This window comes from Pseudophryne corroboree, unplaced genomic scaffold, assembly GCF_028390025.1.
Source record: "Pseudophryne corroboree isolate aPseCor3 unplaced genomic scaffold, aPseCor3.hap2 scaffold_1053, whole genome shotgun sequence".
NCBI classification, from domain to species: Eukaryota; Metazoa; Chordata; class Amphibia; order Anura; family Myobatrachidae; genus Pseudophryne; species Pseudophryne corroboree.
Genome location: NW_026967680.1, coordinates 130634 through 149475, shown reverse-complemented (window position 1 = coordinate 149475; position 18842 = coordinate 130634). Strand labels below are relative to the sequence as shown.

The 18842-nt window shown below is 43.6% G+C and overlaps 1 protein-coding gene across 1 annotated transcript in view; it reads right to left on the bottom strand.

The window, feature by feature from the left end:
* Window positions 1-4748: 4748 nt before the first annotated feature.
* The window catches only part of BSN (bassoon presynaptic cytomatrix protein), a 117764-nt gene continuing 103670 nt past the window's right edge, over window positions 4749-18842 (bottom strand). The window contains exon 12 of the mRNA XM_063950542.1: window positions 4749-8226. The gene's annotated coding sequence lies outside the window, so the exon portion shown is untranslated. The remainder of the gene's footprint in view (window positions 8227-18842) is intronic.

Genomic DNA, 18842 nt, shown 5'->3' with positions numbered 1-18842 from the left:
CAGCGTATCACACAGATCACCAGCACATGGTATCACACAGATCACCAGCACAGCGTATCACACAGATCACCAGTACAGCGTATCACACAGATCACCAGCACATGGTATCACACAGATCACCAGTACAGCATATCACACACATCACCAGCACATCGTGTCACACAGATCACCATCATACTGTATGACACAGATCACCAGTACAGCGTATCACACAGATCACCAGCACATGGTATCACACAGATCACCAGCACATGGTATCACACAGATCACCAGTACATGGTATCACACACACATCACCAGTACAGCGTATCACACACATCACCAGCACAGCGTATCACACAGATCACCAGCACATGGTATCACACAGATCACCAGTACAGCGTATCACACACATCACCAGAACAGCGTATCACACAGATGACCAGTACAGCGTATCACACAGATCACCAGCACATCTTATCACACAGATCACCAGCACATGGTATCACACAGCTCACCAGTACAGCGTATCACACAGATCACCAGCACATGGTATCACACAGATCACCAGCACAGCGTATCACACACATCACCAGCACATGGCATCACACAGATCACCAGCACAGCGTATCACACAGATCACCAGCACATGGTATCACACAGATCACCAGCACATGGTATCACACAGATCACCAGCACAGCGTATCACACAGATCACCAGCACATGGTATCACACAGATCACCAGCACATGGTATCACACAGATCACCAGCACATGGTATCACACAGATCACCAGTACAGCGTATCACACACATCACCAGCACATGGTATCACACAGATCACCAGCACATGGCATCACACAGATCACCAGCACATGGTATCACACAGATCACCAGTACAGCCTATCACACAGATCACCAGCACATGGTATCACACAGATGACCAGTACAGCGTATCACACAGATCACCAGTACAGCATATCACACACATCACCAGCACATCGTGTCACACAGATCACCATCATACTGTATGACACAGATCACCAGTACAGCGTATCACACAGATCACCATCATACTGTATGACACAGATCACCAGTACAGCGTATCACACACATCACCAGCACAGCGTATCACACAGATCACCAGCACATGGTATCACACAGATCACCAGCACATCTTATCACACAGATCAACAGTACAGCGTATCACACAGATCACCAGCACATGGTATCACACAGATCACCAGCACATCTTATCACACAGATCACCAGCACATGGTATCACACAGATCACCAGCACATCTTATCACAGATCACCAGCACATGGTATCACACAGATCACCAGTACAGCGTATCACACACATCACCAGCACAGCGTATCACACAGATGACCAGTACAGCGTATCACACAGATCACCAGCACATGGTATCACACAGATCACCAGTACAGCGTATCACACAGATCACCAGCACATGGTATCACACAGATCACCAGCACAGCATATCACACAGATCACCAGTACAGCATATCACACAGATCACCAGTACAGCATATCACACACATCACCAGCACAGCGTATCACACAGATCACCAGCACATGGTATCACACAGATCACCAGCACATGGTATCACACAGATCACCAGCACAGCGTATCACACAGATCACCAGTACAGCGTATCACACAGATCACCAGCACATGGTATCACACAGATCACCAGCACATGGTATCACACAGATCACCAGCACATGGTATCACACACATCACCAGCACATGGTATCACACAGATCACCAGCACATGGTATCACACAGATCACCAGCACAGCGTATCACACACATCACCAGTACAGCGTATCACACAGATCACCAGCACATGGTATCACACAGATGACCAGTACAGCGTATCACACAGATCACCAGTACAGCATATCACACAGATCACCAGCACATGGTATCACACAGATCACCATCATACTGTATGACACAGATCACCAGTACAGCGTATCACACAGATCACCAGCACATGGTATCACACACACATCACCAGTACAGCGTATCACACACATCACCAGCACAGCGTATCACACAGATCACCAGCACATGGTATCACAGATCACCAGCACAGCGTATCACACAGATGACCAGTACAGCGTATCACACAGATCACCAGTACATCTTATCACACAGATCACCAGCACATGGTATCACACAGCTCACCAGTACAGCGTATCACACAGATCACCAGCACATGGTATCACACAGATCACCAGCACAGCGTATCACACAGATCACCAGTACAGCGTATCACACAGATCACCAGCACATGGTATCACACAGATCACCAGCACATGGTATCACACAGATCACCAGTACAGCATATCACACACATCACCAGCACATCGTGTCACACAGATCACCATCATACTGTATGACACAGATCACCAGTACAGCGTATCACACAGATCACCAGCACATGGTATCACACAGATCACCAGCACATGGTATCACACAGATCACCAGTACATGGTATCACACACACATCACCAGTACAGCGTATCACACACATCACCAGCACAGCGTATCACACAGATCACCAGCACATGGTATCACACAGATCACCAGTACAGCGTATCACACACATCACCAGAACAGCGTATCACACAGATGACCAGTACAGCGTATCACACAGATCACCAGCACATCTTATCACACAGATCACCAGCACATGGTATCACACAGCTCACCAGTACAGCGTATCACACAGATCACCAGCACATGGTATCACACAGATCACCAGCACAGCGTATCACACACATCACCAGCACATGGTATCACACAGATCACCAGCACAGCGTATCACACAGATCACCAGCACATGGTATCACACAGATCACCAGCACATGGTATCACACAGATCACCAGCACAGCGTATCACACAGATCACCAGCACATGGTATCACACAGATCACCAGCACATGGTATCACACAGATCACCAGCACATGGTATCACACAGATCACCAGTACAGCGTATCACACACATCACCAGCACATGGTATCACACAGATCACCAGCACATGGTATCACACAGATCACCAGTACAGCATATCACACACATCACCAGCACATCGTGTCACACAGATCACCATCATACTGTATGACACAGGTCACCAGTACAGCGTACCACACAGATCACCAGCACATGGTATCACACAGATCACCAGTACATGGTATCACACAGATCACCAGCACATGGCATCACACAGATCACCAGCACATGGTATCACACAGATCACCAGTACAGCGTATCACACACATCACCAGCACAGCGTATCACACAGATCACCAGCACATGGTATCACACAGATCACCAGCACATGGTATCACACAGATCACCAGTACATGGTATCACACAGATCACCAGCACATGGTATCACACAGATCACCAGCACAGCGTATCACACACATCACCAGTACAGCGTATCACACACATCACCAGTACAGCGTATCACACACATCACCAGTACAGCTTATCACACACATCACCAGTACAGCGTATCACACAGATCACCAGTACAGCGTATCACACAGATCACCAGTACAGCATATCACACAGATCACCAGTACAGCATATCACACAAATCACCAGCGTATCACACAGATCACCAGTACATCGTATCACACAGATCACCAGCACATGGTATCACACAGATCACCAGTACAGCATATCACCAGTACATCGTGTCACACAGATCACCATCATACTGTATGACACAGATCACCAGCGCAGCGTATCACACCAGTACAGCCTATCACACAGATCACCAGCACATGGTATCACACAGATCACCAGCACATGGTATCACAGATCACCAGCACATGGTATCACACACATCACCAGTACAGCGTATCACACAGATCACCAGCACATGGTATCACACAGATGACCAGTACAGCGTATCACACAGATCACCAGCACATGGTATCACACAGATCACCAGCACATGGTATCACACAGATCACCAGCACATGGTATCACACACATCACCAGTACAGCGTATCACACAGATCACCAGCACATGGTATCACACAGATGACCAGTACAGCATATCACACAGATCACCAGCACATGGTATCACACAGATCACCAGCACATGGTATCACACAGATCACCAGCACATGGTATCACACAGATCACCAGCACATGGTATCACACAGATCACCAGCGTATCACACAGATCACCAGCACATGGTATCACACAGATCACCAGCGTATCACACAGATCACCAGCACATGGTATCACACAGATCACCAGCACATGGTATCACACAGATCACCAGTACAGCATATCACACAGATCACCAGTACAGCATATCACACAGATCACCAGCATATCACACAGATCACCAGTACAGCATATCACACAGATCACCAGTACAGCATATCACACAGATCACCAGCATATCACACAGATCACCAGCATATCACACAGATCACCAGTACAGCATATCACATAGATCACCAGCATATCACACAGATCACCAGTACAGCGTATCACACAGATCACCAGCGTATCACACACATCACCAGCACATCTTATCACACAGATCACCAGCACATGGTATCACACAGATCACCAGTACAGCATATCACACAGATCACCAGCGTATCACACAGATCACCAGCACATCGTATCACACAGATCACCAGCACATCGTGTCACACAGATCACTAGCACATCGTATGAGGACAAATCTGGAGACAGGAAACATTAATATCAAGTCTGTTTTATTCTGCGGTCACAGAAATACCTTGGAAGGGAATGAACTGATTACTGAATTACAATACATGATGTGACACATTGAGTACTACAACTTCTCATAGGGCACAACAGGACCGACACCAATTACAAGTCTCATATACAGGATTCAGCTCATTGCACTTACAACTGTAAACTTTATCTTTTTATATTTTTTAATATAATTTATTTTATACATAATTTTCCCATCATGTCCATCTTAGCCCCATCTAACCCTTCCAACAAAACAAAGGCAGGCTAGGTGGATGTGAAGACCCGGCTCCGTGTTCATCTCCCGGGACCCAGCTCCTCCCACCCAGGGGTCTCAGCCAGCCCCAATATAACGTCCTCTCTGTCTATAGGAATATAGCTTTATTTTATACACAAAGAAGCTTCTGCTTGGCAGGTGACACCAGCACACATGGCTATCGCTCGTCATGCTGGATTGTACATTTTCTTTTTTTTCTTCTCTTTTTATTGTATCTTTTTTTTTTTTTTTTGCATCACTTATATCACAGGAACAATTTACTCGCTGTACAACTATTTACAATGGTGGCTGAAGAAAGAGCCATTGACAACATAACCGAGACAGCTAATAATACAGATTGCAAAGAGTCCCCACAATGGTACAGATCATCTGGGAGGGTTATTTTCTGCACCATACCATTTATAGCAGTGACCTCACACCTTCAGTGGAATACCCCCCCCCCCCCCCCCCCGCCCCAGGACGGAGATAAGCGGCACATATTGGGATGATCGCAAACCAATCTCTTTCTATGTATAAACTTATTAATAAGTCCGTAACTCTTACCGATTTCACGCCCTTACATACCACGTGTCAGTCACCCTGCAGTCGCAGTGTATCGTAACGCTCTCCTTCTACCAAAGGGAGGTCTCCCTGATCAGAGTGCACACCAGCGGGAAAGTCACTGCGCCCACCTTGGATACTCCAGAGGTTCCCCGCTGCGGTGATGACATGTACAATGACACAAACAGAAACAATATACCACGTACCAATCTCCTCTCACCCAGATATTGTACCCAAAATATTAGATTTTACTTATTATTGTTTTTTTCAGGGTAGAATTATTTTCTAGGATATTGTGAGAACATTGTAGTATGATAATTATGTACCGACTACGAGAATTCTGTGGCGACACATAATTAATGTTCTCCGGAACAATTACTATTGAAATTCCCATGGAGAGTTCTATACAATAAATTTGAGAAGATACATTAATTAGATTTGCAGAGCGGGTAAATTATTGTCTATCTGGCTCAGGGCTTGCCAACATGACAGATATTCAGGATATCACTGTCTGAGCACACAGCAGCTATGTTGTAAGTTTGCAAAAATTGCTATAAAGCGATTTTTGCGCATACGCGCATTTGCAAGGTCCTAAACTGCGCTCTGAAGAGGAGGGCGGGAACGGGGTGTCGATGCCGCGTTTTGTGGGCAGTGATGCTCCGTTTAAGGGGACGTGGTCCGGACAACGCAAGTGTAACCAGACCCTAGCTGAGGCGTGTTGCGGCGGTTACGTGACGTCACACACAGCAGCTGCGTCCCAAAACATGGCGGGTAGCCGTCTGCCTTCACAGCTAGGCTGCGTATGCAGACGGCTACTCGAAACATGTGAAGCCGTGAAATGCTTTTGCATGTCTGCGGGAAGGGGCTGGATCTGGCATGTGAGGCGGGCTTGCCCTGAGCTGGGCGTCCCCCAGGACAGGTTTTAAGGAAATCTAATGAGTCCAGGTGGTTAAATCAATTTAACAGAGGTACTAAATAATTTACCTGTGTACAAGCATGGATATCCTTGAAACCTGGACTGTAATGGCGGAGTTTGGGAAAGTCTGGTATAGATTATAAATCAGTAATTTACTGTATTATTAAACTCGACTGTTCTCCAAAAACCATATCCTGAAAACCTAATACCTTAAGATACGGAACTCAATTGGTATTATCGGATGATGTACCCCGGTAGAGTTTGAGTGTGGTCATCACAGACACTTCATTCACCCGGCTGTGCCACTCTACGTACGTACATATTGCCCGACAAGGTTATGCAGAAATCAGGGAAATACAAGGGGACGAACAGGTAAATATGGTCATAGTAAGAATCTGCAATCCTCAGAAATGATAAGAAAACGTGCAAAGTACACAGAGCAGCTCTAGCCATGCATTAGGACGACAGACTAGTCTTACAGGCTACAAGCCTTTGGCAAATTCCTTGGAGAAGTCAAACATGCCACTAACATCATACACACAGGGCGTAAATAGAAACATCTCAATGCAGATTCCCAACAGCACATATTCAAATCAATCCGTATACCTAACATTGAAATGTTGATAAATATGAACACAGTATCCCCCCCGATCCCAAATTTGTTGCATAGACAATTAGACATGATCATCGGTTACTACAACTCAAAATGGATGGAAGCGCCAAACGGGTAGACCAGTGAGACCGTCAGCTTGGAGCATGCTCAACAGTAAGCGGACACGGGAGCGACTTTACAATACTTGAGCAGTTCAAGATACGGACGCCTTGCTCCGTAAGATAACATGCGGCAGAAGTAAGGAGGCTCTTTGAAGACCATCTCTCCGAGCATGGTCGCTGCTGATGGCTTAGGACTTGAATTGCACAGTCTTTAGAAAAAGAGAGATCATCTTATTTTGTGCTCTTTGTCTTCTCTCTATTGCTTCTAGAGATTCCCTATGTGCTAATCCCACCACAAAAGAGACACACACAAAGTATAATGATGATACCGAGAAATACACTGGAGAGCAAAATAAATATGAGGTATATGAGTAACTTAAAGTGGAATGGTTAAGGCCGTTCTGAAATGAACAAAAAAGAAAGACAAAGGAGAGCGACAGACACGGGAATCGCCATGTGAATGGCTGATTGATGGCTTACTACTGATTGCCGACAGACATGCCTGGCCTGCATTATTATTATATAGTCAGCCAGTCATCGCACTGTCTCTCAGAGTCCTATGGCCGCATGTTTCACTAGGATGAACAGTGGTAGGTCCTCACTTTTTTTCTTGCAGGCGCCTGGCGCCTTGGATTTGGTTTTTGTTGGCCCCCTGGATTAAGCGGAAGCATGGGATATCACCATTGGTCAGAAATGGAATGCTATCGGAAATGTGGAGCATGTCACTCCAAGCCCTATATTCAAAGGTCATCGGTGGAGATCCCGGAAAGACATATGAAGGACACCAAGCAAGTCCCAGAACTCTGAGTATACGATCGACGTGAGAATAGGAGATTACCCTCGCCGGAGGCTGCAAGTCTCCTCTTTCACGCCGCAGCCGGGGTATTTGTTCCTTGTGGCTTCTCATTACTGTGTTCTCACATCTCGCCCAATACTTGATGGTATTATTTCACCAAGATCATTTGTTCTGCTCTGTGGATCACCAGTGAGGGCTCCGTATTCCCTACAATGGACTGAAGAGAAAGGGGAAATTATTATTTATTTCCCAGCATGGCCGACGTGTGTCACTCTGTAACAGGCCTCACCCCCCACCCCACCTCAAGTTACTTCTTACTTACTTACACAACTTGTAGTATCAATGGCTCAGCTCTATAGTGTAAGTACAGTAACCTGGGGTGACTGTAACACGTGTAATATCAATGGCTCAGCTCTATAGTGTAAGTACAGTAACCTGGGGTGAGTGTAACGCCTGTAATATCAATGGCTCAGCTCTATAGTGTAAGTACAGTAACCTGGGGTGAGTGTAACACCTGTAATATCAATGGCTCAGCTCTATAGTGTAAGTACAGTAACCTGGGGTGAGTGTAACGCCTGTAATATCAATGACTCAGCGCTATAGTGTAAGTACAGTAACCTGGGGTGAGAGTAACACCTGTAATATCAATGGCTCAGCTCTATAGTGTAAGTACAGTAACCTGGGGTGAATGTAACACCTGTAATATCAATGGCTCAGCTCTATAGTGTAAGTACAGTAACCTGGGGTGAGTATAACTCCTGTAATATCAATGACTCAGCTCTATAGTGTAAGTACAGTAACCTGGGGTGAGTGTAACGCCTGTAATATCAATGGCTCAGCTCTATAGTGTAAGTACAGTAACCTGGGGAGAGTGTAACGCCTGTAATATCAATGGCTCAGCTCTATAGTGTAAGTACAGTAACCTGGGGTGAATGTAACACCTATAATATCAATGGCTCAGCTCTATAGTGTAAGTACAGTAACCTGGGGTGAATGTAACGCCTGTAATATCAATGACTCAGCTCTATAGTGTAAGTACAGTAACCTGGGGTGAGTGTAACTCCTGTAATATCAATGGCTCAGCTCTATAGTGTAAGTACAGTAACCTGGGGTGAGTGTAACGCCTGTAATATCAATGACTCAGCTCTATAGTGTAAGTACAGTAACCTGGGGTGAGTGTAACTCCTGTAATATCAATGACTCAGCTCTATAGTGTAAGTACAGTAACCTGGGGTGAGTGTAACTCCTGTAATATCAATGGCTCAGCTCTATAGTGTAAGTACAGTAACCTGGGGTGAGTGGAACTCCTGTAATATCAATGACTCAGCTCTATAGTGTAAGTACAGTAACCTGGGGTGAGTGTAACGCCTGTAATATCAATGGCTCAGCTCTATAGTGTAAGTACAGTAACCTGGGGTGAGTGTAACGCCTGTAATATCAATGGCTCAGCTCTATAGTGTAAGTACAGTAACCTGGGGTGAATGTAACGCCTGTAATATCAATGACTCAGCTCTATAGTGTAAGTACAGTAACCTGGGGTGAGTGTAACTCCTGTAATATCAATGACTCAGCTCTATAGTGTAAGTACAGTAACCTGGGGTGAGTGTAACTCCTGTAATATCAATGGCTCAGCTCTATAGTGTAAGTACAGTAACCTGGGGTGACTGTAACACCTGTAATATCAATGACTCAGCTCTATAGTGTAAGTACAGTAACCTGGGGTGAATGTAACTCCTGTAATATCAATGACTCAGCTCTATAGTGTAAGTACAGTAACCTGGGGTGAGTGTAACTCCTGTAATATCAATGACTCAGCTCTATAGTGTAAGTACAGTAACCTGGGGTGACTGTAACACCTGTAATATCAATGACTCAGCTCTATAGTGTAAGTACAGTAACCTGGGGTGAGTGTAACTCCTGTAATATCAATGGCTCAGCTCTATAGTGTAAGTACAGTAACCTGGGGTGACTGTAACACCTGTAATATCAATGACTCAGCTCTATAGTGTAAGTACAGTAACCTGGGGTGAGTGTAACGCCTGTAATATCAATGACTCAGCTCTATAGTGTAAGTACAGTAACCTGGGGTGAGTGTAATCCTGTAATATCAATGGCTCAGCTCTATAGTGTAAGTACAGTAACCTGGGGTGAGTGTAACACCTGTAATATCAATGGATCAGCTCTATAGTGTAAGTACAGTAACCTGGGGTGAGTGTAACACCTGTAATATCAATGGATCAGCTCTATAGTGTAAGTACAGTAACCTGGGGTGAGTGTAACGCCTGTAATATCAATGGATCAGCTCTATAGTGTAAGTACAGTAACCTGGGGTGAGTGTAACTCCTGTAATATCAATGGCTCAGCTCTATAGTGTAAGTACAGTAACCTGGGGTGAGAGTAACACCTGTAATATCAATGGATCAGCTCTATAGTGTAAGTACAGTAACCTGGGGTGAGTGTAACGCCTGTAATATCAATGGATCAGCTCTATAGTGTAAGTACAGTAACCTGGGGTGAGTGTAACTCCTGTAATATCAATGGCTCAGCTCTATAGTGTAAGTACAGTAACCTGGGGTGAGTGAAACTCCTGTAATATCAATGGCTCAGCTCTATAGTGTAAGTACAGTAACCTGGGGTGAGAGTAACACCTGTAATATCAATGACTCAGCGCTATAGTGTAAGTACAGTAACCTGGGGTGAGTGTAACACCTGTAATATCAATGACTCAGCTCTATAGTGTAAGTACAGTAACCTGGGGTGAGTGTAACACCTGTAATATCAATGGCTCAGCTCTATAGTGTAAGTACAGTAACCTGGGGTGAGTGTAACACCTGTAATATCAATGGATCAGCTCTATAGTGTAAGTACAGTAACCTGGGGTGAGAGTAACACCTGTAATATCAATGACTCAGCTCTATAGTGTAAGTACAGTAACCTGGGGTGAGTGTAACACCTGTAATATCAATGGATCAGCTCTATAGTGTAAGTACAGTAACCTGGGGTGAGTGTAACACCTGTAATATCAATGGATCAGCTCTATAGTGTAAGTACAGTAACCTGGGGTGAGTGTAACACCTGTAATATCAATGGATCAGCTCTATAGTGTAAGTACAGTAACCTGGGGTGAGAGTAACACCTGTAATATCAATGGCTCAGCTCTATAGTGTAAGTACAGTAACCTGGGGTGAGTGTAACTCCTGTAATATCAATGGCTCAGCTCTATAGTGTAAGTACAGTAACCTGGGGTGAGTGTAACTCCTGTAATATCAATGGCTCAGCTCTATAGTGTAAGTACAATAACCTGGGGTGAGTGTAACACCTGTAATATCAATGGCTCAGCTCTATAGTGTAAGTACAGTAACCTGGGGTGAGAGTAACTCCTGTAATATCAATGGCTCAGCGCTATAGTGTAAGTACAGTAACCTGGGGTGAGTGTAACACCTGTAATATCAATGGCTCAGCTCTATAGTGTAAGTACAGTAACCTGGGGTGAGAGTAACTCCTGTAATATCAATGACTCAGCTCTATAGTGTAAGTACAGTAACCTGGGGTGAGAGTAACACCTGTAATATCAATGACTCAGCTCTATAGTGTAAGTACAGTAACCTGGGGTGAGTGTAACTCCTGTAATATCAATGACTCAGCTCTATAGTGTAAGTACAGTAACCTGGGGTGAGTGTAACTCCTGTAATATCAATGACTCAGCTCTATAGTGTAAGTACAGTAACCTGGGGTGAGTGTAACACCTGTAATATCAATAGTTCAGCTCTATAGTGTAAGTACAGTAACCTGGGGTGAATGTAATGCCTGTAATATCAATGACTCAGCTCTATAGTGTAAGTACAGTAACCTGGGGTGAGTGTAACTCCTGTAATATCAATGACTCAGCTCTATAGTGTAAGTACAGTAACCTGGGGTGAGTGTAACACCTGTAATATCAATGGATCAGGTCTATAGTGTAAGTACAGTAACCTGGGGTGAGTGTAACTCCTGTAATATCAATGGCTCAGCTCTATAGTGTAAGTACAGTAACCTGGGGTGAATGTAACGCCTGTAATATCAATGACTCAGCTCTATAGTGTAAGTACAGTAACCTGGGGTGAATGTAACGCCTGTAATATCAATGGCTCAGCTCTATAGTGTAAGTACAGTAACCTGGGGTGAGTGTAACGCCTGTAATATCAATGGCTCAGCTCTACAGTGTAAGTACAGTAACCTGGGGTGAGTGTAACTCCTGTAATATCAATGACTCAGCTCTATAGTGTAAGTACAGTAACCTGGGGTGAGTGTAACACCTGTAATATCAATGACTCAGCTCTATAGTGTAAGTACAGTAACCTGGGGTGACTGTAACACGTGTAATATCAATGGAGCAGCTCTATAGTGTAAGTACAGTAACCTGGGGTGAATGTAACTCCTGTAATATCAATGGCTCAGCTCTATAGTGTAAGTACAGTAACCTGGGGTGAGTGTAACACCTGTAATATCAATGACTCAGCTCTATAGTGTAAGTACAGTAACCTGGGGTGAGTGTAACACCTGTAATATCAATGACTCAGCTCTATAGTGTAAGTACAGTAACCTGGGGTGAGTGTAACGCCTGTAATATCAATGGCTCAGCTCTATAGTGTAAGTACAGTAACCTGGGGTGAGTGTAACTCCTGTAATATCAATGGCTCAGCTCTATAGTGTAAGTACAGTAACCTGGGGTGAGTGTAACTCCTGTAATATCAATGACTCAGCTCTATAGTGTAAGTACAGTAACCTGGGGTGACTGTAACACGTGTAATATCAATGGAGCAGCTCTATAGTGTAAGTACAGTAACCTGGGGTGAATGTAACTCCTGTAATATCAATGGCTCAGCTCTATAGTGTAAGTACAGTAACCTGGGGTGAGTGTAACACCTGTAATATCAATGACTCAGCTCTATAGTGTAAGTACAGTAACCTGGGGTGAGTGTAACTCCTGTAATATCAATGGCTCAGCTCTATAGTGTAAGTACAGTAACTTGGGGTGAGTGTAACTCCTGTAATATCAATGACTCAGCTCTATAGTGTAAGTACAGTAACCTGGGGTGAGTGTAACACCTGTAATATCAATGACTCAGCTCTATAGTGTAAGTACAGTAACCTGGGGTGAGAGTAACACCTGTAATATCAATGGCTCAGCTCTATAGTGTAAGTACAGTAACCTGGGGTGAGTGTAACACCTGTAATATCAATGGCTCAGCGCTATAGTGTAAGTACAGTAACCTGGGGTGAGTGTAACTCCTGTAATATCAATGACTCAGCTCTATAGTGTAAGTACAGTAACCTGGGGTGAGTGTAACTCCTGTAATATCAATGGCTCAGCTCTATAGTGTAAGTACAGTAACTTGGGGTGAGTGTAACTCCTGTAATATCAATGGCTCAGCTCTATAGTGTAAGTACAGTAACCTGCGGTGAGTGTAACACCTGTAATATCAATGGATCAGCTCTATAGTGTAAGTACAGTAACCTGGGGTGAGTGTAACGCCTGTAATATCAATGGCTCAGCTCTATAGTGTAAGTACAGTAACCTGGGGTGACTGTAACACCTGTAATATCAATGACTCAGCTCTATAGTGTAAGTACAGTAACCTGGGGTGAGAGTAACTCCTGTAATATCAATGGCTCAGCTCTATAGTGTAAGTACAGTAACCTGGGGTGAGTGTAACACCTGTAATATCAATGACTCAGCTCTATAGTGTAAGTACAGTAACCTGGGGTGAGTGTAACTCCTGTAATATCAATGGCTCAGCTCTATAGTGTAAGTACAGTAACCTGGGGTGAGTGTAACTCCTGTAATATCAATGGCTCAGCTCTATAGTGTAAGTACAGTAACCTGGGGTGAGTGTAACTCCTGTAATATCAATGGATCAGCTCTATAGTGTAAGTACAGTAACCTGGGGTGACTGTAACACGTGTAATATCAATGGCTCAGCTCTATAGTGTAAGTACAGTAACCTGGGGTGAGTGTAACTCCTGTAATATCAATGACTCAGCTCTATAGTGTAAGTACAGTAACCTGGGGTGAGTGTAACTCCTGTAATATCAATGACTCAGCTCTATAGTGTAAGTACAGTAACCTGGGGTGACTGTAACGCCTGTAATATCAATGACTCAGCTCTATAGTGTAAGTACAGTAACCTGGGGTGAATGTAACGCCTGTAATATCAATGGATCAGGTCTATAGTGTAAGTACAGTAACCTGGGGTGAATGTAACTCCTGTAATATCAATGACTCAGCGCTATAGTGTAAGTACAGTAACCTGGGGTGAGTGTAACGCCTGTAATATCAATGGCTCAGCTCTATAGTGTAAGTACAGTAACCTGGGGTGAGTGTAACGCCTGTAATATCAATGGCTCAGCTCTATAGTGTAAATACAGTAACTTCGGGTGACTGTAACGCCTGTAATATCAATGGATCAGCTCTATAGTGTAAGTACAGTAACCTGGGGTGACTGTAACACCTGTAATATCAATGGCTCAGCTCTATAGTGTAAGTACAGTAACCTGGGGTGAGTGTAACGCCTGTAATATCAATGACTCAACACTATAGTGTAAGTACAGTAACCTGGGGTGAGTGTAACGCCTGTAATATCAATGGCTCAGCTCTATAGTGTAAGTACAGTAACCTGGGGTGAGTGTAACGCCTGTAATATCAATGACTCAACACTATAGTGTAAGTACAGTAACCTGGGGTGAGTGTAACGCCTGTAATATCAATGGCTCAGCTCTATAGTGTAAGTACAGTAACCTGGGGTGAGTGTAACACCTGTAATATCAATGGATCAGCTCTATAGTGTAAGTACAGTAACCTGGGGTGAGTGTAACACCTGTAATATCAATGGATCAGCTCTATAGTGTAAGTACAGTAACCTGGGGTGAGTGTAACACCTGTAATATCAATGGATCAGCTCTATAGTGTAAGTACAGTTACCTGGGGTGACTGTAACGCCTGTAATATCAATGGCTCAGCTCTATAGTGTAAGTACAGTAACCTGGGGTGACTGTAACACGTGTAATATCAATGACTCAGCTCTATAGTGTAAGTACAGTAACCTGGGGTGATTGTAACGCCTGTAATATCAATGGCTCAGCTCTATAGTGTAAGTACAGTAACCTGGGGTGACTGTAACGCCTGTAATATCAATGATTCAGCGCTATAGTGTAAGTACAGTAACCTGGGGTGAGTGTAACGCCTGTAATATCAATGATTCAGCGCTATAGTGTAAGTACAGTAACCTGGGGTGAATGTAACACCTGTAATATCAATGATTCAGCGCTATAGTGTAAGTACAGTAACCTGGGGTGATTGTAACGCCTGTAATATCAATGGATCAGCTCTATAGTGTAAGTACAGTAACCTGGGGTGAGTGTAACGCCTGTAATATCAATGACTCAGCTCTATAGTGTAAGTACAGTAACCTGGGGTGAATGTAACACCTGTAATATCAATGGTTCAGCTCTATAGTGTAAGTACAGTAACCTGGGGTGAGTGTAACTCCTGTAATATCAATGGCTCAGCTCTATAGTGTAAGTACAGTAACCTGGGGTGAGTGTAACACCTGTAATATCAATGGCTCAGCTCTATAGTGTAAGTACAGTAACCTGGGGTGAGTGTAACTCCTGTAATATCAATGGCTCAGCTTTATAGTGTAAGTACAGTAACCTGGGGTGAGTGTAACACCTGTAATATCAATGGCTCAGCTTTATAGTGTAAGTACAGTAACCTGGGGTGAATGTAACACCTGTAATATCAATGGATCAGCTCTATAGTGTTTGTACAGTAACCTGGGGTGAGTGTAACGCCTGTAATATCAATGGCTCAGCTCTATAGTGTAAGTACAGTAACCTGGGGTGAGTGTAACTCCTGTAATATCAATGGCTCAGCTCTATAGTGTAAGTACAGTAACCTGGGGTGAGTGTAACGCCTGTAATATCAATGGCTCAGCTCTATAGTGTAAGTACAGTAACCTGGGGTGAGTGTAACTCCTGTAATATCAATGACTCAGCTCTATAGTGTAAGTACAGTAACCTGGGGTGAGTGTAACGCCTGTAATATCAATGGCTCAGCTCTATAGTGTAAGTACAGTAACCTGGGGTGAGTGTAACACCTGTAATATCAATGACTCAGCTCTATAGTGTAAGTACAGTAACCTGGGGTGAGTGTAACTCCTGTAATATCAATGGCTCAGCGCTATAGTGTAAGTACAGTAACCTGGGGTGAGTGTAACGCCTGTAATATCAATGACTCAGCTCTATAGTGTAAGTACAGTAACCTGGGGTGAGTGTAACGCCTGTAATATCAATGACTCAGCTCTATAGTGTAAGTACAGTAACCTGGGGTGAATGTAACACCTGTAATATCAATGACTCAGCGCTATAGTGTAAGTACAGTAACCTGGGGTGAATGTAACTCCTGTAATATCAATGGCTCAGCTCTATAGTGTAAGTACAGTAACCTGGGGTGAGTGTAACACCTGTAATATCAATGGCTCAGCTCTATAGTGTAAGTACAGTAACCTGGGGTGAGTGTAACACCTGTAATATCAATGGATCAGCTCTATAGTGTAAGTACAGTAACCTGGGGTGAGTGTAACACCTGTAATATCAATGGCTCAGCTCTATAGTGTAAGTACAGTAACCTGGGGTGAGTGTAACGCCTGTAATATCAATGGCTCAGCTCTATAGTGTAAGTACAGTAACCTGGGGTGAGTATAACGCCTGTAATATCAATGGCTCAGCTCTATAGTGTAAGTACAGTAACTTGGGGTGAGTGTAACGCCTGTAATATCAATGGCTCAGCTCTATAGTGTAAGTACAGTAACCTGGGGTGACTGTAACGCCTGTAATATCAATGACTCAGCTCTATAGTGTAAGTACAGTAACCTGGGGTGAATGTAACACCTGTAATATCAATGACTCAGCACTATAGTGTAAGTACAGTAACCTGGGGTGAATGTAACGCCTGTAATATCAATGGCTCAGCTCTATAGTGTAAGTACAGTAACCTGGGGTGAGTGTAACACCTGTAATATGAATGGCTCAGCTCTATAGTGTAAGTACAGTAACCTGGGGTGAGTGTAACACCTGTAATATCAATGACTCAGCTCTATAGTGTAAGTACAGTAACCTGGGGTGAATGTAACGCCTGTAATATCAATGACTCAGCTCTATAGTGTAAGTACAGTAACCTGGGGTGAGTGTAACACCTGTAATATCAATGGATCAGCTCTATAGTGTAAGTACAGTAACCTGGGGTGAGTGTAACACCTGTAATATCAATGGCTCAGCTCTATAGTGTAAGTACAGTAACCTGGGGTGAATGTAACACCTATAATATCAATGGCTGAGCTCTATAGTGTAAGTACAGTAACCTGGGGGTGAATGTAACACCTGTAATATCAATGGCTCAGCTCTATAGTGTAAGTACAGTAACCTGGGGTGACTGTAACTCCTGGAATATCAACACCTGTAATATCAATGACACAGAGACTAAAGGAGTATAACACATTATATTACTGCAGTGTATATGGTCATTTCTCAGGACTGGGATAGTATTGATACTAGACGGAGGTTCAGAAGACACGTATACAGATAATCACCTTATACTTCAGTGCTCCTTTGATACCAACGCATGGTGAGAGAGCAGAGGGAGTGGGTAAATAAATATATACAAGCTTACAGGAAAAGTGAAAGTAACCGCTGTGTCTCAGTTTCTCATGTTAAGTTTTGAATGTTGCAACACGACTCCCATTTCAATCACGCCGTCAGGAACGGAGGAAGAGTGTGATTCATATACTATATGTTACAGCAAGAATATTACCGCAAGGATTCACTATCCAATATCCATTTCAGGTGTCTGGTGTGCACCTATTACTACTACCACAATTTGTGAGGTAGCTCCAGCTAACATCTATAAGGAACTAATTCAGTGTATGTCTCTATCTTTATTATTATACTTATCCACCCGCCAGTGAGAGTAGGCCATTGCACATCAAGGGAGTTAAGTAACAGACTTTTCACAGACTCCAATGCAAAGCTACCCTCGTGGCTAACGTAACCTAGTTATAAGGGCAACATACCCCGCAGCTGCCCTGTGTGAGAACAAAGACTACTCTTCTACCTTGATTGATATCCCAGTTAGAAAGAGAACATAATTCCCAAACTGCTGGACTTATCAGTGCTCATATCTTCTGTGGATTTGTATTACACATATGGATACCATTGATACAGGGACAGCATCAAGGGCCCCAATTAGGAACAGGTATTGCAGCTGCTTATTTATAACAAAATACCTGGGTATTGCAGTATTAATTCATCTATATTTTTGTTTTTTTAAAAGGTAATTTTTGTATTGCATGCATTACCTATTGTATAGGAGTAAACTGAAATACCTAGTACATGTATAGAGTGTTAAAGGTTTGGTGAGGGATGTTAACCAGTCAGACTATTCCCTGTCTAATAGTCTAATGTATGCTAGGAGGTAAACCCTCTGTATGTTATTAAAGCTATTGATTATTGCAATAAAACAAAAACTGTTACTTACTGTGTTGGGTATGTGAGAGTAGGCCTTGCCATGGAACCTGGCACCCAAAGAGAAAACAGGTAAACCCATAGGGAGGTAAATCATATGGGATATTCTTCATCCCTCCAGGGAGGGCTTACCCAAGCAAGCCCAGAATTAAATTATAGCTTGGGTGGAGGCACAACTATAAAATACTACCAATAGTAATCCCTAAAGGGAAAAAGGGGTTACATGTATATGATAAGTTTTGTAGGATTTGGAAGAACTACCATCTATCCCTT